Source organism: Danio aesculapii, chromosome 9 (genome assembly GCF_903798145.1).
Source record: "Danio aesculapii chromosome 9, fDanAes4.1, whole genome shotgun sequence".
In the NCBI taxonomy this organism is placed as follows: domain Eukaryota; kingdom Metazoa; phylum Chordata; class Actinopteri; order Cypriniformes; family Danionidae; genus Danio; species Danio aesculapii.
In genome coordinates this window covers 12659734-12668488 of record NC_079443.1, presented here as the reverse complement: position 1 = coordinate 12668488, position 8755 = coordinate 12659734, and the positions used below count along the sequence as shown (strand labels likewise).

General features: G+C 40.9%; 1 pseudogene; it reads right to left on the bottom strand.

Annotated features, from left to right (window-relative positions):
• Window positions 1–454: 454 nt before the first annotated feature.
• On the bottom strand, window positions 455–2635 carry LOC130235385 (uncharacterized; annotated as a pseudogene).
• Window positions 2636–8755: the final 6120 nt, after the last annotated feature.

Here is an 8755-nt window from a genome sequence, read left to right as displayed (position 1 = left end):
ATTCTGAGCTCTGGACTTAAACATCATCTGTGAGGGTTTCCTGATGAGGCAAGAGAAACGAATTGAAAGACATAGAGAGCGAAAAAGAAAACAACACTGAGACATAAGGACATTGAGTGAGGTTAGCACAACAAACAAGTGTCACATATGTGTAATAGCTCCTCTCTACTGGAGATTGGTCCTAGCAGTGCAATGGAGGGGAAAGTGTGTGTATTGGGTTTAGGAAACATAGCTAGGGCTAGGTGACTTCCTAAAATGACAAAAACATGTTAGCATTATATTAAGAGTTTAGGATAGTGGGTCTGTGTCAGCAGGTTGGGTCCTCCCCCTTTCTGGTCACTTGGAGTTGAGGGACGGGAGTTGGCATGGCACAGGTAGAATTTGGATTGATTCTGAGTTCAGTGGAGTGGCAAACGACCAAGACAGCACTCTTAGGAATTGGAAGGGTTTCATCCACAAGTGTTTGTGTGATGCAGAGGTGACCTGAGGCATCAGGTGTTGAGTTAGCGTCTAACTCTGGTGTTCAGGTACAGTCTATTGAGTCTTTGAAGTTATGGTGCTTACAGTTCTCTGTAAGTGAGGTGAAGAGGTGCTGTTTTGTGAGGTCGTTGCTTGTCAGGCAGAATCAGGTTTTCCTTTCCTTTCCCACTTCCGATCCTCTTCCCTTCATTGGAAGAACTCTTTCAGGATCATTTTCATCAGTTCTTGAGGGTCAAAACAGGGTGATGTTTTCCCTTCTGGGGGTTCAGTTGGAGCTCGATCGGCGTGGAATCTTTGTGACTTCTTTCGTTGACCTCTTGGGCTGGTTGTGTCAAGGTGGTGTTGCTTTACCTTGGAGGTACCACTGGATTCCCCAAAGCTTGTCCACCTTTGGTTTGCAAATGAGGTGGACCTGTTGCACAATCTCTCCCGGTGACATTCCGGTGAGTGTTGTTGTCCAGGCAGTCCATCTCAGTGGCTGTTCCACTGTTTAGGTCTGGTATCAGCATGACAGTCTCGTTGTCTGTTGTAAGACGACACATTCCACTCATTGGGAGGTAGATTAGCATTGTCTGGGCCTTGGGCACCCTCAAGGGCCAGATCTTGACTTTGGGTGTTGAAGTCATGAACAGCAGAGATTTTGGCAGTCTTTTCTAAAGTCGTCCTTTGTTTGACGTAGGCTTTATGTGCTAAATCTCGTAATTGCTGAGTGTTCATCATGTGGGGGCATGCAAGAACCCCAAGATGGTGGCTTACCCCAGGATGAAGGTTTCTCAGGAAGAGAATTTTGAAGTTCAGGTCCTCTTCCATCTCAGGTTCATTGCGGGTGCCGAAGTAGTCTCGTCCGAGTGTGCTATAGTAGGCTTGAGAAGACTCATGGCGACCTTGTTTCGTCTCCAGGGCAGCTACAACTCATCTGATGAGGGCTTCTCGGAGCAGGAGGTAGTCAGTCTTTATGTGAGCAGGCTGACGGTCCAGGAAGCTGCGCACTTCAGGGCTGGAGGTTGCTCGGTGCAAATACAGTCTATCTTTGTCAGTGACATTAGGTCTCATTTCCAGGTGAAAGTCAATGTCTTGCAGATAGGCATGAACATCTTGGCTGCCTGGCAAATTCAACGTGAACTTGCCCAGGTTCTTGACTAGCTTTCCAGTGGCCAACAGGGTCCTTGGGGCGAGCCATGTTTTGCGGCGGTTTGGGGGAAGACCTAAAACTGACACAGACCTAGGGGGGAGAGAGAGAGAAAAGAACAAAAAGAAAACAAAAACAAATGGCAAACAAAAAGTGTCATGGTGTAATGTAAGGTGTGAGCTACTATTGAGTGTGGAATAAACAGGTGGGTGTTGTTCTCTGTGACTGTGATCCTCTGGGGGGGTGTGCATCTAACTTGTAGTCTCTGTGGGGACAGTCGGTAAATCAAGGTCTCTAAGGTCCAGGCCACAGTGATACGTAGTTGTCTGGAACAGAAGGAGATGGTGAGGGTTTTGGTAGTGACCCCTCAGCTTTCTCTCTGTGTGTCAGTTCATATGCATGCTTGAGTTCATCTTTAATGCTGTTGGACTCTTCATTGATGTAGTCCAGCTGCTGCGTTAGTTGTCTGATCTCATGTCTAGCTTCAAACAGGTGACCTTCAAGGGCTTTGTTTCTGCTTTTCTTGTCTTTGGAGTCAGCATTTACCTCTTCCAGTAGCTGTTTGACATACTCAAGCTTGTTAGCAACATCAGCATGGTCAGCTTTGGCTTGTTCCATTTCTTGGGTGGTGCCTGCTAGAGTCTCTTGAAGTTTATCAATCTCTTCTTTGGCAGCTTGATCAGTCTCATCTGGCTGTTCCAGTCATTCCTGAGCCTCCAGTTCTAACTGGTTGATGCGGGATTGCACATGTGTCAGCTTGTGCTGGAGCTGGGCGGAATGCCTGTCACTCAGCTTGAGGGTGGCGATGAGAAGGTGACTCAAAGTACCTGTGATCTTGGCTAGGTCTTTGTGATTGTAGCTTTTGCTTGGGTCTTGCATCATAAGGCTGTTTAGGTTCTCATCCAGCTGGTCCTGTGTCAGATGCTGTAGCGTTTCGGTGGCCTTAGGGAGGAGGCTGTCCATTGCAACACTTAGCCATGCTTCTAGGTCTTTCCAGTGGCCAACAGGGTCTTTGGGGCGAGCCATGTTTTGTGGCGGATAGGGGGAAGACCTAAAACTGACACAGACCTATGGGGGAGAGAGAGAAAAGAACAAAAAGAAAACAAAAACAAATGGCAAACAAAAAGTGTCATGGTGTAATGTCAGGTGTGAGCTACTGTTGAGTGTGGAATAAACAGGTGGTTGTTGTTCTCTGTGACTGTGATCCTATGGGGGGCGTACGTCTAAATTGTATTCTCTGTGGGGACAGTCGGTAAACACACACAGTTAGGACATCTACAGAGCAGAGGAAGATAGCAAGACTGATAAGGAGTAGAGTGATAATTGGCTGCTTCCAGGTTCCTAGAGAGAACGATTCCTTTAGCTTTTGACAAGCATGTGAAAGGATGCTTCACGGCTGGAAGTTGGAAATGGGGAGCTCTAAAAACCAGGACTGTGATTGTTATTAAATTTCCTCCGCTGTGAAAGAAAGTACAATAACAATGACAGTATTGGTTTCTTACTCATTAGGATTGACACCATACAACAAGTAGACCACTTTTGGATGCAAATTTGAAAACAGATGTCTTCTGGTTGACTCGTTTCGTCCTTAATTGGGTAGCGTCCTATGGGAAGAAAGGGTAGAGAGAGTGTCAGATTATTTTAAAATAAAATGTTTAAGTTTCACAAACATCTGTTAAATGTTTCTAACGTTCTCTGCTTTCATGATTCACACAGGTACGGCAACGGGCAACAAAAGGGCAAAGGTAGTCAACTCGGAAGAAGACAGTTGAAAGAATAGAAAGTGAAGCGAGTTTTCAAATTACAAAGTTGACAAAGTGGTGGCACTGTTGAGTCAATACACCAAAAGGGGTTGGTTTATTGTGTTATCAAGATAACTAATTAACCTACGTAGACAGGAAAATCCTAATTTTCCTTTATGTTTGGCTAATTGGAGGCTACTGCTTTGGTATGCTAGTTTTACTGATGACTTGAGTTCAGTTGCAGCCACTTACAGGCTAAACTGTGCCATTGCATCAACCAGACACCAGGGGACCACTGTTCTCTAAGGTAATTTAATACCTGAAGGATAATAATAAATGTTTAAAAAAAAAAAAAAACTTGATTGCAAATTAATTTAAAACTAATTCAAATTAGTAATGACATTACGTGATTCAGAAGCCTGATTTTATCAATAACCCTGATTAAGAGCTGCTATAATTATTTATTATTAAATTAATCAATAATTGTTATAGAAAAGGGAAACCAAACACCAATTAACTATTAATGAAATGAAAATTTCCAAATAGTAATAATGTTGGTTAAGACTAACACTCAGTGAGGTTGTCATTGAAGTCATAAACACAATTATGGTGTAATTAATCAGCAAGCATTCCTGCAAACCATAGTCATGAGAATAAATCAATTTCTAAATCAATGATGATAGCAAATGGGTATTCCTGATGTCATTACATTTGATCAAAAGTGTTTATTTAAATTTAATCAATAACTGTTATTGAGATAGGGCAGCCAAGCATCAATGAACTATTAAATGAAATTTAAATTTCAGAATAGTGATCGTGTTTGTAAAGTCCCAGGAACAAAAAATGTTATGATTAAATGAATTCAGTAAACACTGTGCTTATAAATCAACTTCAAATATCAACAGTCATAGGAAATGGTTGTTCCTATAATGTTAATAAGTTTCAGAAGAGAAAAGCATTAATCATTAATTAAGCATTAACCATTAATTTGATTGAGCAATCAGAAGCATTAAGTTATAGTCATAAACTATAATTCATTGCTAAAAAACCAACAACTTATGAGCATTTGACTTGATAAAACAGGCCAGGTTAAGCAGGAAAAACATTTGACAAATGTGATTAAACCAGCGATGAGATCGCGTACAGTAAGGTTTATTAAATCTGCATTAGTCAACAACTTTTCCAAGAAAGGGGAGAAACTGAGAAATAAGGCAAATAGCCTATAAAGTGAGAAATCAAGATTAAAATTCTCGCTAGCGTGAGTTGGGTTGTCACTTCAATTTAACACACTGCATTCAAGACCACAAGAGCGCTAACCACTAGCCTTCAATGCTACAGCCACACCACACACTTCAACGCAACAGCGCGAGCTTCAGTTAGCTTAGCCTTGTGCTAATGTCTACAGCCGATGCACGTGCGCACTTGAGAGTTATTTCGAAAAAGTCTCCCATGACTCTCGGGAGGCTGTTACTATGACGACATACACAGAATGAACCAATATGCGGTTATGCACACAAGCTTACATAAATCACGTGAAATGGCCGCACATTTCACACTGCTCAACAGAATATAGCACTATTTACTATCTCGCCGGATCCCAGCGCTCTGTGTCGAGACTATGCACAGTCAACAACACTCGATTGAACCACACACGTTACTTGATCAAGAGAAGTTCTCCCGTGAGAATACGCTTGGCCACTCGCTCGAGCGCAGCGCTCTGAGTTCACTAAACTCTGATGCTAGTGAATTAAATGGCAAAAGACAGTTAGCTACTCTGCGCTTAATTTGCCCAGGGAGAAATGCAAAGTTAGTCTTTAAAGCTGGGACACGCATCTTTAAATCAACTGTGAAGGCCTTATAGGAGAAGGAATAAGGAACACGCTTATTATTTCTCAATCCGTGTGCTTTACAGCGACTTATAGCTTTTGTCTCGTGGACAATAACTATTTACTGCAGTTCGCTTTCTCAAAAGCACTCTAGTTGCGCATTCGTGCATTTAAACACACTGGTACCACAATAAATCATATACACAACACAACAACTTTGTTTCTCTGTCTCTGATCTATTTTTCTGAACAAAATAGAAAAGATAAACAATGTTTTTGTGCTTAAAAGTCAGATCGTGCTGTGCGTAAAAATTCTCCACAATTATTATGTAGGGGATCAACCTACATTTTAGGATCGATCAGGGATTTATTAGCTCATTTCAATGAACCGGACCTTGAAGATTCGAATCATTGATTCGACTCAATTGATTAAGACTGAATCAGATTAAAAGATTCACACTTTATCTACCATTTGTCATGCAAATAGTAGACATCGTATCTTACCAACCTTGTTAATGTTATTTACGTGGCCAACGATAATAACATAACACAGTATTGGGTTAACTTTTAGCAAGGTAACAAGATCTACAGCTCGAGGCAATGACTTAGAATCACATAAACAAGAACACAGTTCTTACAGAATGAGAACAAAGATTTATTGAGCTACACTACGATACATGAAACTAACTACGTAATAAGCAAGCAACAAACAAACGCAGACACACACATTCACACATAGGCAGTTCAGAGGATGTAAGATGAGTTGAACAACCATCCCAAATTAATTCAAATACTTCTTGCAAGATCTTAGGATAACACCTGAGAAACCACAAAAGCAGAGATATGGCTTATCTTTAACTGCTTAAAATCAATCTGCACCAGATCAGCAAGAGACAACATTAGTTTGTGGTACTTGCGCCCTTTTTGCCGAAGTCGAATTTCCCTCGCTGACTGGCCTCGGGGAAACACGGTGCTCCTGATTGGCTGGTGGCTTCTGTGACGTCATTGGGATTCCCTCGTGAGTGAGTGGGTCGTTCTGGGTTACCAAGGTGACGGACTGCCGAGAGTCGGTTTGCGGAAGTTTTTGCGGTTTCGGCGGTCCCGAAACTTAAGAGGTTCGCATGGAGAGTTTGTGGTGACACAATCGCGTGGCGGCACAGTGTCCGAGCAGGCGAACGGGGGCAGAAAGCAATAGCATGTGCAAACCAGCTTCTTTGTTGCAGGGTGTTTTTAAGTGACCTGGTTTCGTCCATCCCCATGGCACTGTCTTCCAATGAGCAGTTGCCATGAAGGGCGGGGCCACGCCCCGTACCATCGTAGAAAGGGTCAATAATTAACACACTGCATGTAGAATTCAAGTGGTAAGTTTGTGACTATATCACATCAAAGGTTACAAGACGAATACTGTTTGTGCTACTAGTTTTTCATTTACACCAATGTATTGCAAATGTCCCTAGCTTTCGTTGAATACCAGACATCATACATTTCAGACACATACAGATAATTTTAATCTGCTATAAGGGTTAAAGAACACATTAATTAACCTGGTTGGTTGGAATAAAATAGCAGATAAGTAAAACCATGGCATATTATTCAACGATACATCTGCCTTAGTTTTGACATTTTAAGAGATTGTCTTTCATTCGTATGCATTTTCTCTTTGTCTTTAGAAAATTGTACATCTGGCAGGATGTGCCCAAGGCGAGCACATGACCATGTAGAGGAGTCATTCAAAAGTCTTGTGAGGCCGTTCATGCTGAAAATCCTGTAAAGCCCCATTGTTTAAGTTTATTAGTCGTTTACTAGTTAGCTGAAGGGTACCAGAACATCTGCAGCCAAAGTATGGATGCAGCTATTCAAGTCAATTGGTGATCTGTTATTGTGATGTATAAGCCCTCAAGCCAGTTCAATGACAGACAATTTGGCGCCCAGTTTCTGAGATTTCAGATTCAACTCGTGCTGTTCACTGCGATATGCCCATGAGTTACTTCACTATGTTGGATAAAATATTGAGATGTGTTGTTCAGTATAGGCTGATGTTGTTAGCTGTAAAATTAGATATTTTTTTCATTCAAGTAGAATGGAAAAAGTAACGTAAATATTCTACCTGTTATTATTAGGAGGTCAGGAAACCTATATTCGATTATTGGTACTTTACTTTCTTTTTAGAATAAAAATAGCTTATACATTGGCTATGTTTACGTGCACTAATTTTCGTCAGTCTGAATTGAATGTGATCTTAGGTCTGTTTACGTGTACTCTAAACTTCTAATCTGATTTAAATATCTGTTTATGTCCATTTCAATTAAAACCTTTGTCTTTAAGAAAGCTTAGGTTTGTTCATGTATTTTTAAGCAGGCTATTGTGTCTGAAAATAGATATACTAGTTTTTATTTTAAAAGTTTGTTTCATTTTATTCATTCATTTTCCTTCGGCTTAGTCTCTATTTCAGAGGTTGCCACAGCGGAATGAGCTGCCAACTATTTCGGCATATGTTTTATACAGTGCATATACTAATGCATGTCAACATTTGCCCCAGATACTTCTGAATATGATTTGGAAAGTATTCAGATTTAAGCATTTACACTACCTGACAAAAGTCTTGTCGCCTATCCAAGTTTTAGGAACAACAAACAATAACTTGAGTTTACTTTCTAGTTGATAACTTGGTATCAGAAGTGGCTTATATGAAAGGCAAAGGCCTTTAGATTATGATCATTTTACCAAAATAAAATATCATGCCTTGATATTTATTGTTTAATTAGGACAGTATGGTCTGACTTTGCTTAGACAAAAGTATTGTCACTTAACAGAAATAATGTACAGTATAGAATATAAAGTCATGGTGCAGTGGAAAAAGAATTAATACTGTGTGTTACTCCCATGAGCTTGGAGGACTGCATCTAAAATTCTCTGCAATGACTCAAATAACTTTTTAATAAAGTCATCTGGAATGGCAAAGAAAGCGTTCATGCAGGACTCCCAGAGTTCATCAAGATTCTTTGGAATTCATCTTCAATGCCTCCTCCTTCATCTGACATGCTCAATAATGTTCATATCTGGTGACTGGGCTGCTCAATCCTGGAGCACCTTGACCTTCTTTGCTTTCAGGAACTTTGATGTGGAGTCTGAAGTATGAGACGCAGCGATATCCTGCTGAAGAATTTGCCCTCTCCTGTGGATTGTAATGTAATGAGCAGCACAAATGTCTTGATGGCTGTTGATGTTGCCATTCCACTGCCTCCATACTAAATGTAACCCCAAACCATGATTTTTCCTTTACCAAACTTGACTGATTTCTCTGAGAATCTTGGGTCCATGGCACTGTCTTCCAATGAGCAGTTGCCATGAAGGGCGGGGCCACGCCCCGTACCATCGTAGAAAGGGTCAATAATTAACACACTGCATGTAGAATTCAAGTGGTAAGTTTGTGACTATATCACATCAAAGGTTACAAGACGAATACTGTTTGTGCTACTAGTTTTTCATTTACACCAATGTATTGCAAATGTCCCTAGCTTTCGTTGAATACCAGACATCATACATTTCAGACACATACAGATAATTTTAATCTGCTAT